Raw genomic sequence first — 23,163 nt, 5'->3', positions numbered from 1 at the left:
ACAGTTTTAAAGTTTGGAAGTTCAGGGAGAGGTGCCCAGGGTGAGGTTAAGTACTATGTTTAGCTGCTTGTCTCACCGTAAGAGGTCTCATATTATTCACGGGAACAAAGGACCAGCGTGGATTTCACTTTTTGTTTTATTTTTTTATGTTATTATCTACACTTGGTCACCAACTCGAATTTCAAAGCAGATTAGCCAGCCTGGATGTTATCACAGGACCATAATAAATGAGCAGCACATGTGAAAATAATCTATTTATCTTATGGAAATATGTATCCCTTGCTGTATGTAGCAAAGGTAGCATGAGAACTCAGAGAGTCTGTGACTATAGTAGAGAGAAGTTACTGTAACATTCCTATTGTGCTGTGCATTTTGCTGTTACAGCCAGAAACAGGGATGGATTATAGGTGGTGCAGATGAGGTAGCTGTTCTAGGACCTTGACAAACAAGGGTGCTCCTAAGCATCCCCAATTTTTTTCTTATTTCTTATTGCTTCCACCTATAAAGGTGAATATATCCCCCACCTGACATTTGCCCAGTGGTTTCACCTTGAAACAATGTTGATAAAGGAGGTTCTTATTATTTCAGTTATTTTATTGAGGTGGTCAACAAAAAATACATGGGGGCAGATTTATGATACTAGTTTTCTGATACAGGGACTTAAGTTGCAAGCTCAGGGCAAGGACTTCAAAGGAAGTATTCTATGAAATACTACTTGTATCACAAGCAACATCATAAAGGCAACGGGAGACTAGGGAGATAAACAAGTGGCTCAAGAACTGGTGTAGGAAGGAGGGTTTGGGTTCCTGGAGAACTAGGACAACTTCTATGTCAGCTACAGGCTCTGTCGTAGGGATGTGATGCACCTCAATGGAGAAGATGGCTAGAAGGTTGGAGGAGTGTTTAAAATAGGGACTGGGGGAGGGTAATTACATTATAGGAGGGGAAGATATTGCAGATAGACACCTGGGGCGAGGTAATGGAACTGGGGGTGGATTGGAGGGAAGAGCAAGAACAGTTCATAAGCAAAGGCGTAGAGTAAAACATATCCAAAACCTCTAAATTGTATGTATGTGCACTAATGCCAGAAGCCCGACTAATAAAATAGTTGAACTGGAATTTGTAATGTCTGAGGAGGACTATGGCATAGTGGGAATAACTGAGACATGGCTGGATGATAGCTATGACTGGGTGGTTAATGTACAGGGTTACCGTTTGTATAGACAAGATCATAAAAACCGCCTTTATGTAAGGTCCTGTCTAAAGCCCACACTCCGGAAAGATATAAGTGATGGACATGAATATGTGGAGTCACTGTGGGTAGAAATACATGGAGGCAAAAACAATAATAAAATACTGATAGTTCTTTGTTATAAGCCACCCAATATACCAGAGTCCACAGAAAATAGATGAGGCGGCAAATCATAATGAGGTCGTTATTATGGGGGACTTCAACTACCCAGATACAGACTGGGAAACTGAAAACGCTGGATCTCATAAAGGAAACAGGTTCTTGGCAATAACCAAAGATAATTACAAACTGGTTCAGGATCTGACTAGCGGGTCGGCCATACTGTACTTAGTACTAACCAGAAGACCTGATAGAACAACAGACATGTAGGTTGGAAGACACCTGGGAATAGTGACCATAATATAATAAAGAAAATTGTAAGGTAGCTCTCACCTGCAGTGGTTGAATCACCTGTGGTGCACGGATGCCGCACCTGGATGCGGTGAAAATCCAAAGAACAAAGAAGAGAAATCCGGCTCACTTCAGGTGAAGTATAATAGCTTTTTATTCCAGCGAAGTAAAATCCGTAAACAAGTGTACATAAATCAATCTACGCGTTTCAGACCTCTTAGGTATGTGGGTCCTTCCTCATGACAAGCATAATATAATAAACTTCCAATTGCCATTCAAAAGGATGTTTTTTCAGGGAGGCACAAAAACGCTGAACTTCTGAAAAGCATTATTTGACCAACTAAGTGAGTCCATCAGACTCACTTATCCTACTTTCACATATGCGGTACCGGATGGAATGCCAGGAATCGGCTGGACAAAGCCCACTGAGTGCAACGTTTTTTTCCTGGCCAAATTCTGGCATATTTGCTGGGTGACAGCTGGATCTCCACCCTACCCCATTATAGTTAATGGGGCCATCAGGCATTTCGGTACCAGCCGGCAATGCTAGATCCAGAGACCTCTGGCTGGCTGTTCTCTGCCGGATCTCTTACCGCATATGTGAAATTAGCCTAACTGGCACAGTGTCCTCAAAAATAAAACATACAGCTACAAAATAGGATATTTTTAAAAGCATTCTAAAACTCTCATTGTGAGAGACACATACAGTACCTTATGGGAATAAGGGTCAGGAACAAAATATACCAATGTGGTTAAATAGAAATGTAAAGGACGCAATAAATGACAAAAAGAAAGCCCTTAAATTAATACAGGACTGTAGAGAAGAAGTGCTAAAAAACCACAAGGAGGAAAAGAGAAATGTAAAAGACAGATAAAGGCAGCCAGACAGTAAAACTAACCTTAAAATGTTCAATCATATAAATAGTGAATGATGAAAATGAAATGTCAGATGAAGTGCAGAGAGTCAAAATAAACTCCCCATTAAATGTGGCCTGTTGACCCAGGAAGAAATGCAGCGGTGTCTTAAAAATATTTAAATAAACAAATTACTGGGTCTAGATGGCATAAATCCCATATCCTGAGACTATTAAATCATGTAATAAACAGACCCTTATTTATGATATTTAAGGACTAATCATAGGGTCTGTTCCACAGGATTGGCAGTTAAAAGATGTGGTGCCAGCATTCAAAAAGGGGTCAAAAACAGAGCCTGAAAACTATGGGCCAGTAAGTCTGACATCTGTTGTAGGTAAACTGTTTGAATGTTTTCAGAAAGATGCTCTTCTAAAGTATATCAATGAATATTAGAGTATAATGCCGTATCAGCATGGGTTTATGAGGGATCACCCCTGTCAAACTAATCAGTTTCTATGAGGAGATACGTTCTAGACTGGACCAGGTTGAGTCAATGGATGTCATATCTCTTGACTTCTCTGGAGCGTTTGACACTTTACCACATAAAAGGTTAGTATCTAAAATCTGAATGCTCGGACTGGGATAAAATGTCTGTATGTGGGTAAGTAACTGGCTAAGGCCTCATGCACACGACCGTTGTTGTGTTCCGTTCCGCAAAATGGGGTTCCGTTGTTCCAAGATCCGTTTCTGTTTTAGTTTCCGTGTGTCTTCCTTTATTTTTGGAGGATCACCAGACATGAAGGAAAGTAAAAAAAAATCTAAGACAGGTTTGCCATGCAAATGATAGGAAAAAAACGGACGCGGACGCACGGACGCAGATGACAATCTTGTGTGCCTCCGTGTTTTTTAGCGGTCCCATTGACGTGAATGGGTCCACAAACCGTTTTCCGCGAAAATAATAGGACAGGTTATATTTTTTTGACGGACTGGAACCACGGATTACGGATGCGGATGACAAACGGTGCAGTAGCTGAGTTTTTAACGGACCCATTGAAAGTCAATGGGTCCGCAGAAAATCACGAAAAATGGCACAATGGAATAAAACACACTTTTGTGTGCATGAGGCCTTAGTGATAGAAAACAGAGGGTGGTTATTAACGGTACACACTCAGATTGGGTCACTGTCACTAGTGGGGTACCTCAGGGGCCAGTATTGGGCCCTATTCTCTTCAATATATTAATGATCTTGTAGAAGGCTTGCATAGTAAAATATCAATTTTCGCAGATGACACTAAACTGTGTGAAGTAATTGACACGGCAGAGGACAGTATACTACTACAGAGGGATCTGGATAGATTGGAGGCTTGGGCAGAAAAGTGCCAGATGAGGTTTAACACTGACAAATGTAAGGTTATGCACATGGGAAGGAATAATGCAAGTCACCCGTACATACTAAATGGTAAAACACTCGGTATCACTGACATGGAAAAGGAATTTCAGGATAAATTCGATTCGCTTGGAAGCTGAATTTCTTCGTGTTTCGGGTCAGCGAATCGATTTAACCTGAAATAGTATAAAAAACTAAAAAATTCAAACTTACATCCTCCATGTGCTCACGACGGGGCGCCAGCCTCCATCTTGCTTGAAGATCTTGGCCGAAATCCCATGCGGAGCGAGATTACATCATCACGCCGGCTGGTGACGTAAACTTGTGCCGCACGGGATTTTGGCCGAGATCTTCAAGCAAGATGGAGGCTGGTGGCCCATCGCGAGCAAATGGAGGCGGTAAGTTCAATTACATTTTTTTTTTATTGTTAATTTTACACTCATCATGTATACACGATCATGTATGAACGTGGCATCTGAGGGGTACAATGACGGGGGCGGCGCTATCGCAGCTCCCTGTCATTGCACCCGCTATTTACAAAAAATGCGACAAAGTAATTCGCCACGAAGCGAATTTTTTTGTAAAATCAGCCGAATCTAACTTTGAAGAAATTCGCTAATTTCTAATGTGGAGTTCACTAAAGGAATTCAAGAGGGGCCTGGATGTATTTCTGGAGTGTAATAATATTACAGGATATAGCTACTAGAGAGGGGTCGTTAATTCAGGGAGTTATTCTGATTGCCTGATTGGAGTCGGGAAGGAATTTTTTCCCCCTTAAGTGAGGAAAATTGGCTTCTACCTCAGGTTTTTTTTTTGTCTTCCTCTGGATCAACTTGCAGGATAACAGGCCGAACTGGATGGACAGATGTCTTTTTTTGGCCGTATAAGCTATGTTAATAATATTACAGGTTATAGTTATTAGATTTCTGAAAAAGGGTCGTTGATCTGGGTAGTATTCTGGCTGCCTCATGTTTTTTCTCCTAAAATGAGGAAAACTGACTTCTACTTCATGATTATTTTTTTTCCCTGGATCAAATCTGCAGGATAACAGGCTGAACTAGCACTCATACATCAGAAACCTACTCCAGCTCCTGGCTGGAGAAGATCTCATTTCTGGTGCACTGGCGGCCAGACATGCGCCACAATTATTAAGAGGTATATGCCTATTAATACGTTTTGCAGCATGTTACGCCAGTGCTGAACAAATTAAAACTAGCGTATACAACATTGGTCTTAATCTATCTCCCACACAGTGTACATTACACTGTCCCTCAATCTATTTTCAGTCTCAGAGAAGAGCAATAAACTACTTTAGAGGGGACCTGTCATGGTTCCATAGAAACAAGCTAGGTAGTGCTAATGCACCTATTAAATAGCCCCAAAAATCTCATTAGGTCGTCAGGAAAATGATCACTATATGTCAGTCAGCTAAGAGGAATCACATGGCTGTCTCACGAGAATAATGTGCTGGTTGCACCCATGTTATCATCCTTGGCAAAGCAGGCAAGAGGGAGTGGCTATTGAACACATAGCATGTACTGGTTTTGGTCTGCCTGAATTCAGGGATCATTCAGTAACACCCATTGGTTTTTTTCCTATTATAAATCATCAGAACAGCCTGTGGCGAGCAATGACTATGAATCAGTAATTTAGGACAGCGTTTGGCCCCTTTACAGTGGAAGGCGCGCTCATTTACATGAAATATGCGTTCTACTGGTTCTTTCATTGAAATGAATGCAATGTTCAGTGTGTCAAGCTACAAGTGGACCTTATGTTTTCTGCGTGGTGGGTCACTGCTATGCTGAAGTTTCATCTTTCTAAAACACACGGCAGACAAATCCTTGATTTCTAAATTAAACATCCAAACAAGCTAGTACAAAACATAGTCAATAATAAAAGTTAAAAGGTTTTTGGAGAGTATACAGAAATTCAATTATTTCAAGAAGCAACATGCACTATCCATGTTCTTGGGTAATGACTAAAGTATCTTAGGAGAATTAAATTTATAAGAAATTAGGGTGTATTTGGCACCATGTAGCATTAAACATACTGTGTTTGAACAGTAATTAGCGGGAGTCCTGGGGATAAAGAGCATTAAAAGGGACAAAGCTTACACTAAGCAAAATGGTCTTTTAATTGTTCCCTGCAGACTATTTAGAGCATGGATGTACCAAAATCTTCCTATAATTTCCTTCTTAAATCATGAAGTTTGGGTTCAAATAGACACTTAGGGGCTCATTTATTAAGACCAGCGTTTTCCACGCCGGTATTAAGTCTCTCTCTACTGCTGGAGGAAGCGCCAAAGCTATGTGGAGGCACAGGCCTACATAATTCTGGCTCTTCCTCCAGCAGGCCAAGCGACACACAAATCTAAACCAGCTCCATTGCTGGCATAAATTTAAGGCATTTTATAAGGCAAAAACTGGTGTAGAAAATGATGAATGAAATGTGCTTGCCGGCCTGCCCTCTTCCCTGCCCAAACCATGCCCCCTCTTCTCAACATGTCGGAAAACTGGCATGAGCAGGGAAAAGTCGCAGATTTTGCCGCAAAATGGCATGTGACAAAATCTGCGAAATTGGCGTCTATAAGTTAATAAATGGGCCCCTTAGTTTTTTCTCTCTCTCTGAAAAATGTGGAATTTGAGCTTTTAATATGTAATACTAACAGCCGAGGGTTCCTGCACTTAAAGAACCACAAAAACTAAAACATTAAATAAAAAAAATAAAAAAGGTTTGAATGTTAACGGGAATCTGTCACCAGCTTATGCTGCCCTGTCTAAGGATAACTTAACTGGTGACAAATTCCCTGAGCAAAACATTGGGTCACTTACTTGAAATGACCCAGCATGAGAATGGTGCTGGAGTCCACTCAACACAGACCACGCACCAGAGAGTCCTCATATTCATGAGCTCCTGGATCCTGTAACGGGGTTCCGAAGGTGCACTCGGTCCCCCATTACCCGCAGACCTGTTGCTTAGCTTTGGGAATGAGGATCTGTGTTTGACCTCATTCCCAGGGCGGCTTTACTGCTGGGTGACTGCTCCCTGCTCCTACAGTAAGTCTGCCTTGAGCGCCGAGCTGATCACTCGGTGCTCAACTGGTTGGTCTGTCGGTCATGTGATGCAGGCCACGTCACATGACCCTCACTCCCCACTATAAATACAGGCAGCCTGCTAGTCACAGGTTGCCTGTTAATTTCTAGGTTCCTGGCTATTTGTTGGACTACTGAAGACTCACCTGATTCCGTTCCCTGACGATCCTTTGCCTGCTCCTCCTGTACTGCGCATCCGTCCTGGTATTGTGACCTCGGCTCCCACCTGACTACTCTCTTAGGACTCCTCTTGTACTTCTCTGCTCTCCTGGTATTTGACCCCGGCTTCTCCTGACCATTCTTTGCTTAACCCTTTGTACTGAGTAGCTCTCTTGGTTCTGACCCGGTCCATTCATGTTCCGTATTTTGTCTTGTCTGTCTTCCCTGCACGTATCCTAAGTTAGGGACTGTCGTCCAGTTGTCCCCTGTCATCAGGACTCGTGAGGAAAGTAGGCAGGGCCAGGGGTGAGGGTGGAGCGCAGTGGTCACTATCCCTCCCCCTGTGTGTGTGTGGACGTGACCGTTACAGATTAACAGGCCCAATAACCACTGTATCATGAATCCTCTTACTACCCTGACTGACCATGTCTCTAACTTGACACAGATGGTGCAGGAGCTAGGAGGGAAACTCCGTTCTTTTGAGTTAGGGCAAGGTTCTTCCACTCCTCTGCCCTCCAGTCCACATTTTGAACCCCAGATCAAGCTCCCAGAACCCTTTTCTGGAGACTGGAAGAGCTTTCTCTCCTTTAAGGAGAGTTGCAAACTCTACTTCCGTTTGCGCCCTGTGTCCTCCAGTCCTGAGAGCCAACGCGTGGGGATTATCATTTCTCTACTACAGGGTGATCCCCAGGACTGGGCATTTTCGTTACCTCCTGGGGTCAGTTGTCTAACTTCTGTGGAGTTTTTTTTTCAGGCCCTGGGTACCCTCTATGACGAACCAGACAGGGCCCTGGTAGCCGAGACGGCTCTTAGGGCACTGGTTCAGGGCCATCTCCCTGCAAAGGAGTATTGCACCCAATTCAGACTGTGGTGTGTCCCCTCAAGATGGAATGAACCAGCCCTGAAGAGTCAGTTTAGGTCTGGTCTATCTGATAATTTAAAAGATCTATTAGTCAATTATCAAATTCCTGAGACCTTAGAGGAGATGATGACCCTAGTTGTCCGACTTGACAGACGAGTTAGAGAGAGACGACAAGAATGACAGTTCTGTTCTCAGATGGTGGTCCAGCCAGAGGCCTTTTCCAGGGACAACACTGAGGTCTCCACCTAGGAACCCATGCAGGTTGGCATGACCCGGGGTAATCTTCGTCGCAGACGCGGAGAGTGCTTCTACTGTGGAGATCCTGGCCATTGGATCAACAAGTGTCCTAAGAGGGTCCTCTCTGACAAGTCTCCTAAGGCAAGACAACCTAAAGACCAGGTACACCCTGATTTTTCTAAATGTAAGCTTTTGGTACCCATAACAATTTCTCTGGGGGTTAATAAGTGGCCGGGTAAGGCCTTTATTGATTCTGGTTCAGCGGCCAGCTTTATTGACTTTGAGTTTGCTAGTAAATTGGGTATTCCAATGTTTGCTTTACCTACACCTATCCATGTCATGGCTATTGATGCTACTCCCCTGATTGGTGGTACGGTGAGGTCATGTACCTCTGAAATTTCTCTGACCGTGGGTGTGTGCCACTCTGAGAGATGTTCTCTTCTAGTCCTGGAGAACCTACCGGTTGAGGTAGTACTAGGGTTGCCTTGGCTCCGTTTACATAACCCCACAATTGATTGGTCCAAAAGAGAGTTGGTGAAATGGGGACCTAAGTGTGACTCATGCTTGTCCGTGGTCCAGGCTGGGGTTTCAGTAAGGTCTAATACATTACCCTCTGTTATTAAAGAATATTCTGATGTGTTCTCGTCCCCTACTCCAGAGGTTCTACCCCCCCATAGACCTTATGATTGCGCCATAGAGCTAATAGAGGGTGCCGAATTTCCTAAAGGGCGAATTTATAATCTTTCAGGGCCCGAATGCAAGGCTATGGAAGATTATATTAAGGAGAGCCTTCCTAAAGGGCATATTAGACCTTCAGTCTCTCCTATGGGAGCAGGGTTTTTCTTTGTTAAAAAGAAGGATGGTGGTCTTAGGCCTTGTATTGATTACCGGAGATTAAATAAAATCACTGTCCAAAATAGATACTCTCTCCCATTGATTCCGGATTTATTTAACGAGGTTTTGGGGGCAACCTGGTTTTCCAAGATTGACCTGAAAGGGGCATACAATCTAATCCGAATCAAGGAGGGAGATGAATGGAAGACAGCATTCAATACTCCGATAGGACACTTTGAATATCAGGTGATGCCTTTTGGACTCAGCAATGCCCCAGCTGTGTTCCAAAACTTAATGAACAATATTCTTAGGGAGTTCTTAGGTAAATTTATTATTGTCTATCTGAACGACATTTTGATATTCTCTCCTGATTTCGAATCTCATGTGTCTCATGTCAAACAAGTATTAGAGGTGTTGAGGGAGAACCAGCTATCCGCTAAGCAAGAGAAATGTGTCTTTGGTGTACAGGAGATACTGTTTCTAGGGCACGTTTTGACTCCTCACGCCTTTAAGATGGATCCTGGTAAGGTTTTAGCAATTAAGGAATGGGTAAGGCCTTCATCCTTAAAGGCTTTACAACGGTTTTTGGGTTTCGCTAATTACTACCGTAAATTTATCATGAATTTTTCTGTAATTGCGAAGCCATTGACCGACCTTACTAAGAAAGGGGCGGATTTGGAGAATTGGTCTACCAAGGCCATTTCTTCATTTGAAACATTAAAAAAGGCATTTAGTAGCGCTCCCATTCTGATTCAGCCTGATCAGAAGAGACCCTTTATTGTGGAGGTGGATGCGTCCGAGGACGGTGCAGGAGCAATCCTTTTAACAAGGTCCTGCTACCCTCACTAACCTGAGACCGTGTGCCTTCTTCTCTAGGAAATTCTCTCCCACGGAGAGAAACTACGACATAGGGAATAGGGAGCTGCTGGCTATTAAATGGGCATTTGAGGAGTGGAGGCATTTTTTGGAGGGGGCAAGGCATCGAGTAACTGTTGTCACTGATCATAAAAACCGAATGTTTCTCGAGTCGGCTAAGAGGTTGATTCCCCGACAAGCCCGATGGGCTCTGTTTTTTACCCGTTCTGATTTCTCCATTACGTTCAGGCCAGGAAGTAAAAATGTGAAGGCAGACGCATTATCTCGGAGCTTCCATGCTTTTCAACCCACTGAGACGCCACCTGAATCTATCCTACCAGCAAACATCTTCTTAGCGGCTCTAACCCAGGATTTCTCGGCTCGCATTAAGGCTGAACAACATCTGGCACCGGCATCCACCCCAACAGATAAGTTGTTTGTCCCCGTACAATTTCGTCTCAGCTGTTGGGTGAGTGTCACGATTCTGCCTTTTGTGGACATCCGGGTGTTGAGGGCACTAAGGATCTGGTTTCTAGATCTTATTGGTGGCCCACTCTGACCAGGGATGTCAAGTCCTACGTGTCAGCCTGTGAGGTTTGTGCCAGGTCTAAGACACCTAGGACTCGCCCTGCTGGTAACCTACGACCCCTACCCATTCCCAGTAGACCCTGGTCCCATATCTCGATGGACTTTATAACTGACCTACCGCTGGCAGAGGGTAAGACTGTGGTTTGGGCAGTGGTTGATAGGTTTAGCAAGATGGTTCATTCCATTCCCCTGTTTAAACTTCTGAATGCTAAAACCCTGGCGTCTATTTTTGTGAGAGAGATTGTTCGTTTACATGGCATCCCGGAAAATATTGTTTCTGACAGGGGTGTGCAGTTTGTGTCCAAATTCTGGAGGACCTTCTGTCAAAGATGTAAAATTTTGTTGTCTTTTTCTTCCGCCTACCATCCTGAGAGTAATGGGCAGACTGAACGCCTTAATCAGTCTGTGGAACAATTCCTGAGGTTGTATGTTGCTGATGACCAGCAATTATGGGTCAAATTCCTTCCGTTGGCTGAATTTGCTTTGAATAACCGTGTCAATTCTTCTGCTGGGGTCTCCCCTTTCTTTTGTAACCATGGTTTTCATCCCCATTTTCATTCTGGGTCGTCCGTCTCCTCCTCTAACCTTGAAGCTGATAAATTCTCCTCCGAACTGTGCACAGTTTGGGCCTGGGTTCAATCGAACCTAGAAAAGGCTCAAAGTTCTCAAAAACTCAAGGCCGATAGGAGACGTTCAAGGGGGGTGAACTTTCAGGTTGGGGATAAGGTGTGGTTGTCCTCCAGGAATCTATCTCTCAAGGTGGCTTCTAGAAAATTTGCTCCTCGTTTTATTGGACCATATAAGATCGCGGAGGTGATTAACCCGGTATCATTTAGGTTGGAGCTGCCCGAGTCATTCCACATTCATAATGTGTTCCATAAATCTCTACTTAAAAAATATTTTGAACTGGTAGTACCATCGAAAGCCTCGCCTCCGCCGGTTCTTGTTAATGATGCTGTCGAGTATGTCGTGTCTAAAATAGTGGATGTCAGGAAGGTGCGTAATTCCTTGCAGTACCTGATTCACTGGAAGGGGTATGGACTTGAAGAGAGATCTTGGGTACCTGCCAGGGAGGTTCATGCTCCTAGACTGGTTCGTAAATTTCATTTAGAACACCCTGAAAAGCCATCGCCTGAAGTCTTGGGTCCGGCGGCCCCTCGTAAAAGGGGGGGTACTGTAACGGGGTTCCGAAGGTGCACTCGGTCCCCCATTACCCGCAGACCTGTTGCTTAGCTTTGGGAATGAGGATCTGTGTTTGACCTCATTCCCAGGGCGGCTTTACTGCTGGGTGACTCCCTGCTCCAAAGTCTGCCTTGAGCGCCGAGCTGATCACTCGGTGCTCAACTGGTTGGTCTGTCGGTCATGTGACGCTGGCCACGTCACATGACCCTCACTCCCCACTATAAATACAGGCAGCCTGCTAGTCACAGGTTGCCTGTTAATTTCTAGGTTCCTGGCTATTTGTTGGACTACTGAAGACTCACCTGATTCCGTTCCCTGACGATCCTTTGCCTGCTCCTCCTGTACTGCGCATCCGTCCTGGTATTGTGACCTCGGCTCCCACCTGACTACTCTCTTAGGACTCCTCTTGTACTTCTCTGCTCTCCTGGTATTTGACCCCGGCTTCTCCTGACCATTCTTGCTTAACCCTTTGTACTGCGTAGCTCTCTTGGTTCTGACCCGGTCCGTTCATGTTCCGTATTTTGTCTTGTCTGTCTTCCCTGCACGTATCCTAAGTTAGGGACTGTCGTCCAGTTGTCCCCTGTCATCAGGACTCGTGAGGCAAGTAGGCAGGGCCAGGGGTGAGGGTGGAGCGCAGTGGTCACTATCCCTCCCCCTGTGTGTGTGTGGACGTGACCGTTACAAATCCCTACTGCAATCAGTGGCAGGAGGCAGGGAGAGCCAGGAACTCTTGAATATGAGAACTCCCTGGTGTGTGCTGACTGGAGCTGTTCAACACAGGTTTTAGCAAAATGACTCAATCACAAGTTTATGCTGTCCTTAGAAAGTGTGTTCTTATTGGGAGCAATGATTTCAAATACACAGAAAACTTCCCGAAGGGCGTCCAATGGACCAAGACTAGATTGGGTCACTTAGGTTTGTCATAGGGCATGGTGGTCCAAGAGCACTGCAAATATCTCCATGTGTAGACAGCAGTACATTCAGCTTCATTGCAAACCTAAACACAATACTGGGCGGCCCTGGTTAAGGTATGGCAATACCCCTAGCTCCACTTAAAAAGGATCACCCGACAGGGTCTACAACTCAAAAAAGTTGATGGAAGGTCTCTATTTACTACCCAATTGGGTAATACTATTATAAGAGTTGTTTTCACTGTGACGGCTGGTTTTCTAGGTGAGGGTATGATTTATATGAAGTTGGATATTAATTAGAGCATTGGAAAGTAACAACATGTTGGGCACGATCAGTAAACCCAGGGATCAGACCCTGGATTCTGAAAGTAATGACTAATAGAGGAATAATGATCTTGCCCTTATTCATTTTCTAATGACATGTTTAATGTTTCAAAATGGATAATTGACCAATAAAGAAATCATGTAAATGTATTCTCACATATTTTATAGCAGTTAAAAAATGCAATGACAGGAGACGGCCATTTTGGATCAGCTGGCAAGAAAATATGTATGAAAACACCAAGACAAAAGCTGGACAAATCCCAGGAGCCAGGTTGTCAATATGCAAATTAATATCAGTGCAGGCAACCCTTGCTTATGTGGTTGTTTTCCATTGATGTCTTCAAGGCTTTTAGTGATCTGGAAAAATACAAAATGAACGGCAGATGGCCAAAGAGAGAAGAAAAATCCACCAAAAAGATTTACCTATATAAATACTGAAAAAAACAAGGTTAGAGCAGTTAGATCCCCAAAAGAATGGTAATGGGGGATGGTCACTGAAGATGAAGAAAGGCAGAGCTACTAAATGTTTTTTTATAGCTTTGTATAGCCAATATATATATTATATATATATATATATATACAAAAAACAAAATGCTGCACACCATTATATAACAAACAATAGAGCTAAGAAATGGGGGTCATTCTAGATAAAAGTGGTACAATACCGACTATAAATGAGTATACATGAATAATAGAAGCTCTTAGCGCACATACGTGTTGGGCCCACCTACCAGGCGTCAAGGTGGCTTCCGCAGATGGGTCCCTATCACTAAAGAAACTGCTCACTTTGGACTTACTTAGCCTACAATATTCAGGGCAGTGTAGAAACCAGCTACAAACATATTCTGCTCAGAAGTCCCAGGTAGATGGGCGTGTCCAGTCTAAAAGGGGTGCCACAGCTGATATCTGTGGTGCTGGGGCTGTTAGTACATCCAGTAATATCCTTAACTGGTTACCTGTAGATATGGTCCAAGATAAGTTAAATAAGGTAAATATGAACAAGGCTCCAGGTCCAGATGGATTACTCCCAACAGTTCTGTCTGTGCCCCTGTTCATAATTTTTAGAGATTCTCTAGCGACTGGTACAGCGCCCAGTGATTGGCGCAAGGCAAATATGGTGCCCATATTCCAAAAAGGGCTTTAGATCTTCCTCAAATAATAATAGACCAGCAAGCTTAACTTCTGTTGTGGGAAAAAATGTTTGAAGGACTCTTAATGGACTATATAAGAGTATGTGACTCATAATAATATTCATAAGTATAACCCACATGGGTTTACCAAGGACAGAAGTTGTCAGACTAAACTGATTTGTTTTTAGGAGGAGGTGTGTAGAAGCCTAGAGAGAGGGGCGGCTGTAGATGTATGGTAATGTTCTTGGATTTTGTAAAGGCATTTGATACTGTCCCTCATAGACTTAATAGGTAATATATGGTCTTATGTAGTACCCCAGACCTACTATAGTATCTGCAGTTGCTGGGTTTTATATGTAATGTTATATATTTTACATGTAGTGGCCATTGTGTCGGGCAGGGGAGGTATAGGTGGCAATGGTTGGTAGGAACAGGGGTAACCACCCTGTTCCTCCCCTCACCTTGGTAGGAGTGGAGTTCCAGTCTAGTGAATAAGAAATAGGAGCAGAGGGGACTTGAGAAGTCCTGTTCTGATAGTGGGGGAGCGAGGAAGCAGCTCGTAGAGCACCATCTCCTGTGAACCGTATCTTTCCCCCCATGATGGAAGTTAAGGAACTAGATACCCTTCTCCTGCAACAATAACTGCTAAAGACAGCCTTGAGAATCCCGACAGCAGAGTGATCAGTGAGATACAGCTTTACAGACGCTGCTGTAAGGTGGAGGACAACAGCTCAGACACCATCTCCTACCCAACAGCCACTAGGCCAGTATCACCTAAGTGCAGAACTGCAGCCATACAACCAGCCACCATACCTCCTCATCTAGTGCCAGAGACTGCACTTTGTATTTATTGCTACTGGATGTCCACAAAGGTACATTTTGCCACAAGTAAAGAGAGTCTACTATACTTTCACTTCTGGTCTGATTCTTTAATCTACCTTTTCACTGCACCGACCCCAGGGAACGGCGGCCTGAGGGGAGTACTACTGTGACACAACACTTCATCAGGCCACTTCCACTCGTATCCTTTACACACTGGCTCCATATGGGGCTCACTACATATAGGCTTAGAAAGTATAGTTTGTAATTGAATTGAAACTGGCTATAGGACTGTGTCCAGAGAATTGTAGTCAATAATTCCTATTTTGAATGGTCCCTGGTTATAAGTGGTGTTTACCAAGGTTCAGTGCTGGGGTCCTCTTTTATTTAACTTATTTATTAATGAATAAGAGGGCATGATTAATAGCAATGTTTCTATTTTGGCAGATGACACCAAGCTATGTAGTACAGTGCTGTCTATATAGAAAAGAAAAAAACAGAGGCAGCGCCTTGTAGTGTGATTTTCGGGTTATGGCAACAGGGTAACAGATATTCTGGCGCTTACCTTTAAATGTTGTGACAGTCACAACAACTTAAGAACATGCTGTTTTTTGGTCCACAACAGTGAACATATGCTTGTGATGGCAGCCTCTGTTCACCAGCTGGCCGAGAGTTCAAACTGGAATAATTGTAGAAAAAAGAAACCTAAGAACAGGAGCTGTCACTGAAAGGCTTGAAGGCAGGTCTGTACGGAGATGGAATAGCTTTATTTAGTCAATGCGTTTTCGAGGGCAATAGCCCACTTTGTCAGGCACAATAATTTTAAAACAATAGAACAAATCAAAAGCATTTAAATCAGCATTTGGTGTGCACGCCAGTGTGTTGGGTCAAAAGTAGAGGATGTTAAAATTAGATTACTGTTTTGTTTGCATGTAAAAAATTGTGCATTTTGTGTAGGTAAAAATATTCATGTACAAGCGATTGTTAAAAGTGTGAGGGATAAAAATGCTAAGAAATTAAAAAGTAATACATAAAATAAAAAAGGTGTAATGTATATGTCTATACATAGGATAACCCTTGGGGATAAGTGTTTTTGGGGACTAAGCGATCCCTAGATTATCCATTGGGTATTTAATCACCTTTAATTTAATAAAGTTATTATTATTGTTTTCTAAGGCAGACTTTATGTAATCAGGACATAAGATATTCAATGCAGTCTATGTATGATGTATATAAACTGCAAGCTGACTTGGACACTCTGAGTGTTTAAGCATCCACTTGGCAAATAAGGTGGTGGATAAATGTAAAGTTATGTATCTGGGTAGTAATAATATACGAGTATAAAACTACACTTTACAAAACTTTGGTGCGGCTTTCATCTGGAATATGCAGTTCAGTTCTGGGCACCAGTCCCATAGAAAGGATGCCCTGGAGCTTGAAAAAGTACAAAGGAGAGCAACTAAACTGATAAGGGATATGGAGGGTCTTAGTTATGAGGAAAGGTTAAAATAATTTTATTTAGTCTTGAGAAGTTAGCGTCTAAGGGGGACATGATTAACCTATACCACTATACAAATGGGCAGTGCAAAAAATGTGAATTGTGAAAAACTGTTACATGTAAAATCCTCTCAAAAGACAAGGGGGAACTGCCTCTGTCTGTAGAAGAAAAAGTTCAGTCTTCCGGGGCGTCAAGGCTAATTTACTGTAAGAACTGTGAATCTGTGGAATAGACTGCCTCAGGACGTGTTCACAACAGGAACAGTGGGTAGTTTTAAAAAGGGCTTAGGGAATTCTTCAAATTAAATAACATTAGTAATGTGTAGAAGTCTGGGGTCTCACTCCCCTTTTCTAAAATTCCCATCCCTACCCATCCCTTGGTTGACCTTGATGGGACTCATGTCTTTTTTCAACCGTATTAACTATGTAACTATGTAATATAGACAATTATTTTTTTTTTATCATACAGGAATAATACAAACATAAAAAATAGTTCTTGTGAATCCAGCCTAAAGGAAATACCTCCTACAGCATCATCCATCCTACTGCCTTTAGGATGTTATTCATGCATTTTAAAAAGATGCTATTCTTAATTAAGCAGCAAAGGGGCTTTTCATTATTCCACCTTTTGGACACCCAGTAATACATAGATGCACCCATACTCATCATGAATCATTTAGTCCGTATGCTGGGATGGACTTCACCAGCATAAGTACCCTAGGGAGATCCAAAAGTTTAATTTGGAATTCATAATGGTTCAGTCTTTGGACGCCATGATTTCATTTTCTACTGAAGTACCGTATGTTAATCTGTTTATGCATGTGTACAATGCCATTGTTTCCAGGTTATCTTACTCCTGAAGTATTTGTAGCGGGATCCTAGACAGGAAGCATGTGATACATCTGACAATGGGGACACATAAAATATTTTAGTCATGTACTTATTTGAATTTTTTAAAAACCGAATACAAAAACAAATTTGCATAAAATTGCAATTTATATGCACTATAAATATTTGCCCATCCCTGAAATATCACATATATAGCCAAAAGAATCTCACATAATTATCTAGTTGATTAATAGGATAAGGTTTATTAGCAGCAGACATTCAGGTATATGAGCAATGAAGATGATGTGTAGTGGGGCAAGTCTTGTCTTATTACATTCTGCCCTGCTGATTCCTACTTCTTTTTGTGGGCATAAATTTGGGATTTTTGTTATGTACAGATGTAGCCAGCTAAAAATTGACTCTGATAACACATGTCACAGTGTTATGTCCGGTAGGTGACACCAAGTCGCGCGTACATATTTTTAAGAAATCAATGCATTTGTCCTCAGAAAAAGTTAGGAAAGCTCTATACTGTATGTATGTCCTGGAAATGCAGAGAATCATGTGCAAGTGTAAATGGCAATAAAAGAGACATGTAAAAAGTGTAGCTGCTATATTTAGTGCTGCCATAAAAGAGTTGTCTAGGACTAAATAACTTTTCACAGGTGCTGCAGCTTTCCTCCACTATGGAAAGATTCATACTATCTACTCCCTGCCTGCTCTGGTCCTACTGGCTCCTGTGTGCTGGATTCAGTAGTAACTAGAATATTGGGAGAAGGGAGACTGCAGGAGGTGCAGGCCAAAATTATACTGCGTCAGTTTTTATTTATTATTCCTACATTTACTTATTCCTACATCAGCCGTAAACTAAGATATGCAATTCAATATCAATAGGATGCAAGCCTTTGTTATTCCAATGCCAGCATGCCAATAAATACCATCCAGTCTGCACCTCTTAGGGGGGCCAGGTCTTAATAATGACCATCCTCATCTTTTGCTAATTTTACTTCTTCCAAATAATCCTTACAAGTCTCCATGTCCTAGAAAAGTCATCAAGATGTAGAGAGAGAAGGATCTGGATGTTCCTGATGACAGATTCTTATCGATATTAGATGATGTGGAAAAGGAGGAAAAACAGATGGCAGAAGAAGGGCTCCCACCTGTAGAGCATGAGAGTGCTTGGTTGGAGAAGTGGGTTATGCCAGAGCTGATTGATATTCAGTGTTTTCTGTCAAATAACCTGCAGGAGATTGCAGGCAAGAACGGCAATAGTTTGCATATTGTCCCCACCTAACTAGCCAAACCCCATACCAGCAACAGCCCCTGTTTAAAGGTGCTGCGTGGCCATAAAAAATAAGGAAGGACTATACAGTGCAGTGTTCATTATTAAATAAAGGCAGCTGCGGGTTAATTGGCCGTGCAGTTCTTCACCACAGAATGGCTGCCACCCGCCCACAGCAAGGCCGCTCCAAACCCTAAGGCAGAGTGGCCTGGGTATACTTTGATTAACACATATATTGATTCCTGACAAATTAATTCAGAGCAAATAGAATTTCTTGGCTAACTTCAGCGAAGTTGCTGAATTTAATTTTTCAAAACTTCGCGAAGAGAAGACAAGAAAGGTGATAACTGATTATTTATCACCACTGGAACACCCTGCTTATCACTGTTTATAGTATAAGGACAGAAGAGAACATATGAGAGGGGAGAACTGATTATCTATCACCACTAGAACACCCTGCATATCACTGTTTATAGTATAAGGACAGGAGAGAACATATGAGAGGGGAGAACTGATTATCTATCACCAATAGAACACACTGCTTATCACTGTTTATAGTATAAGGACAGGGGAGAACAGAGGAGAGGGAAGAGCTGATTATCTATTTCCCCTATAAAACCCTGCTTATCACTGTTTATAGTATAAGGACAGGAAAGATGAGAGTTTATTTTCTATAAACCACTAGAACATCCTGCTTTTCACTGTTTATAGTATAAGGCAGAAGAGAACACACGAGAGATGAGAACTGATTTTGTATCACCACTAGAACAACCTGCTTATCACTGTTTATAGTATAAGGACAGGAGAGAACACATGAGAGGTGAGAACTGATAATCTATCACTATTAGAACACACTGCTTACCACTTTTTATAGTATAAGGACATGAAATAACACAGGATAGGGGAGAACTGATTATCTATCACCACTAGAATACCCTGCCCATTACTGTTTGTAGTATAAGGGGCAGGAGAGAACACAGGAGAGGTGAGAACTGATTATCTATCAACACTAGAACACCCTACTTATCACTGTTTATAGTATATGGACAGGAGAGTTCAGAACTGACAATCCATTACCACTAAGACACCATGTGTATCACTGTTTTAATAAACAATGAGTTTAAACCTTTCTAAATTCCTATGAAAGTTAATTAATTAATTGCAGTATTAATAATAGATAATTTTTTAAGCTGGATTTGGAGTTTGTACATTTCTGCCAACTCAGACTTTGACTCCGACTCCATAACTCCGACTGCACATCCCTGCAAGATGCCCTGTTTGAGACAAGCCACATGCAGCCATAGACACAATAGTCTGGAGGGTACCTCAATGTCATTTATGGGAGTGTTTTCTAGGCATTCTTTGTGAACTGTGCAGAAGTCATGAGGGAGAACATAAGCTGTTAAATCATCAATTGTGAATGGGGCATCGTGTATAATCTATATAGACGTGATGTCTGTCATTGTAATCCTGCCGGTAGTGATAATGCGATAGCTACTGAAAAGTTACTTTAATACAACAGAAAGTCTTGACATATTTTACATCTAGCGAGCAGTGTGAAAACACTGATAGAAAATAAAAATCAACAAAATTTTAACAAATCAACAAAATATGTTTAATATAAAAACGAGATTTTAACAATAGGTTATTTTCTACTGACTAGTGTTGAGTGTATCGAAGAATCTGAAGTAGAATTCGATCAGAAGTTTAAGAAAAATTCAATTTGCAATGAAGCCGAATTTCATTGTGCTTCATGGTAACTAATAATTTTTCCTTAAATGGCAGCTAGAGCTGTCTTAGAAAGAACAGAAAAAAAATACTCACCTCATCCACTTGCTCGCACAGAGGCAGTCCGCTCCTCTCTTGAGTGGAAAAGACCTGACAAAGGACCTGCACTGAGCATGACATCATCCAGCACGAAGCGTGATCACTGAGAACGTCGCCATTAAATTTGTGGAGGGCGCACTGCGCATGTGCAGCCGCCCTCCATTCATTTCTATGGGGCCACCGAAAATAGCCAAGCGCTGGCTCAGCTATTTCCTTTGGATCATAGAAATGAATGGGAGCGGTGGCCGTGCAAGTACGGTGCTCTCCCATTCACTACTACGGGGAGATCGCTTGATGGTGGCCGGACCCGGGGTCCTCCAGTCACCACCTTCCCCGCTCCATTTACTGTGTAGGTGTGGGTCTATCAGACATTGGGGGGCATATCCTAGTGATATGCCCCCATTGTCTGAGATGGAATACCCCTTTAAGACAAAATAGGATGCCAGAAAATAATTTGTGCACCTTTATTTCTATTAATGGCATAAATAACTGTTTGTTGGAGCTCTGACCACCAATGGGCCACCCACTGATCCAAAGGTAGATTCTGAGTTTCTGATACCTCGCAAAGAGGTGGCTCAAATGTTATTTCCAAAGAAAGTATATACAGAAACATACAATTCACTCAGTGGCGTACCTCCATTAGAGGCAGACCACGCAGCTGCTATGCGGCCCCTGGGGGAAGGGGGCCACAGTGGAGGATAGGCCCCGCCCACTAATTACACTTATATAGCTACTATCTGGGTACCTGTTAAAAGAGAATGTAAAAAGTGGAGAAGGACCTTTGGTGATGTCATCAACCATGTGACCAGTGCAGGTAGCCAAGAAGTCTGAAGGACCTTTGGTGATGTCATCAACCATGTGACTAGTGCAAAAACCTGTGGGATGTTGCTGTGAGGGGGCAGAGCTTCTGTGTTGTGCCTGGAGGAGAGGTTAGTATTATCCTGGGATGACCCATATAACGTCCTATAAAAGCTGGGAGTTGTAGTTCTGTACTGTTATATCCCTCTCCATGTAATTTGAACTTATGCCTTAGTACAGTCTGGTAATGCTAGGAGTTGTAGTTCTGTCCTATTATATCCCTCTCTATGTATTTTCAACTTATGCCCTAGTATAGACTGGTAATGCTGGGAGTTGTAGTTCTCTCCTCTTATACCCCCTCTCTGTAATGTATACTGATGCACCATAAGTCTGGCCATACTGGGGGTTATAGTTATGTCCTTTTAAAGCTCTCACCTAATACAACTGGATGATGCCCTATAATAATCTGGACATGCTGGGAGTTATAGTTCTCTCTTCTTAGGCTGGGTTCACTTCACCGTTTAGTTTTCTGTTTTGCATGCAGAGCCTTTTTTCCGTCTAAAATAACGGATCTCAGACTGAGGGCTCATGCACACGACCGTATGTATTTTGCGGTCCGCAAAAAATGGATCCGCAAAAAATACGGATGACGTCCGCGTGCATTCTGTATTTTGCGGAACAAAACAGCTGGACCCTAGTAGAACAGTACTATCCTTGTCCGTAATGTAGACAATTATAGGACAATTTTTTGCGGACACATTGAAATGAATGGTTCCGCATACGGTCCGCAAAAAAACTGAACGGACGTGGAAAGAAAATACATTCGTGTACACGAGCCCTCAAACGGATGCGGAATGTGCAGAACTGATGCTTGAAATACAGGATCAGTTTTTTTTCTTTATTTTTCTGTTCTTCTGATGGATGAGAAGTACAGAAAACTAAACGGTGATGTGAACCTGGCCTTATAGTCTGTGTAATATCCACTTGTATCCAATAATAACAGCATGGTTATGCTGGGAGTTGTAGTTCTCTCAACTTTTACCTCTCCCTTTGTTGCCCCCTAATTTCCAATAACAACAATCTGGTGATGATGAGACTTGTAGTTCCCTTGTCACTATTGTGATGTTCTGCAGCTTCTGAGGTGTGTATTAGGCTTTATTCACATCTGTTCTGGTGACGTTCACTGTTCTGCCGTCATGGAGCACAACAACAAAAATCACCATAGTTCTGGATCTGGTGCTTCATGGATAACAACACCTGACGGATCCCATTGACCATGATGAGATCTTCCGGGTTATAAAATTGTATTCAGCATTTATGACCTGATCTGCGAATGAGGTCCCAATACAGATGTGATTAAAGCCTTATATGTTCTCTAGCATCATTATGATGTTCTGCAGCAGCTGAGGTGTGTATTAGGAGGTTCTGCTGCAGCTGAGGTGTGTGTTAGGAGGTTCTGCAGCAGCTGAGGTGTGTATTATGAGGTTCTGCAGCAGGTGAGGTGTATTATAAGGTTCTTCAGCAGCTGAAGTGTGTATTAGAAGGTTCCTCAGCAGCTGAGGTGTATATTATAAGGTTCTTCAGTAGCTGAGGTGTGTATTAGAAGGTTCTGCAGCAGCTGAGGTGTGTATTAGGAGGTTTTGCAGCAGCTGAGGTGCGTGTTATGATGTTCTGCAGCAGTTAAGGTGTGTACTATGAGGTTCTGCCACAGCCGAGGTGTGTGTTATGAGGTACTGCAGCAGCTGAGGTACTATGAGGTTCTGCAGCAGCTGAGGTCTGTGTTATGAGGTTCGGCAGCAATTGAGATGTGTGTTATGATGTTCTTCAGCAGCTGAGGTGTGTATTATGAGGTTCTGCAGCAGCTGAGGTGTGTATTAGGAGGTTCTGCAACAGCTGAGGTGCGTGTTATGATGTTCTGCAGCAGCTGAGGTGTGTATTAGGAGGTTCTGCAGCAGCTGAGGTGTGTATTAGGAGGTTCTGCAGCAGCTGAGGTGTGTATTAGGAGGTTCTGTGTCTGCACTTTGTAAAATGTCCCTGTCCTGTTCCTCTGCCAG

Source organism: Bufo bufo, chromosome 1, assembly GCF_905171765.1.
Source record: "Bufo bufo chromosome 1, aBufBuf1.1, whole genome shotgun sequence".
Lineage (NCBI taxonomy): Eukaryota > Metazoa > Chordata > Amphibia > Anura > Bufonidae > Bufo > Bufo bufo.
Note: the sequence above shows the minus strand (reverse complement) of the source record.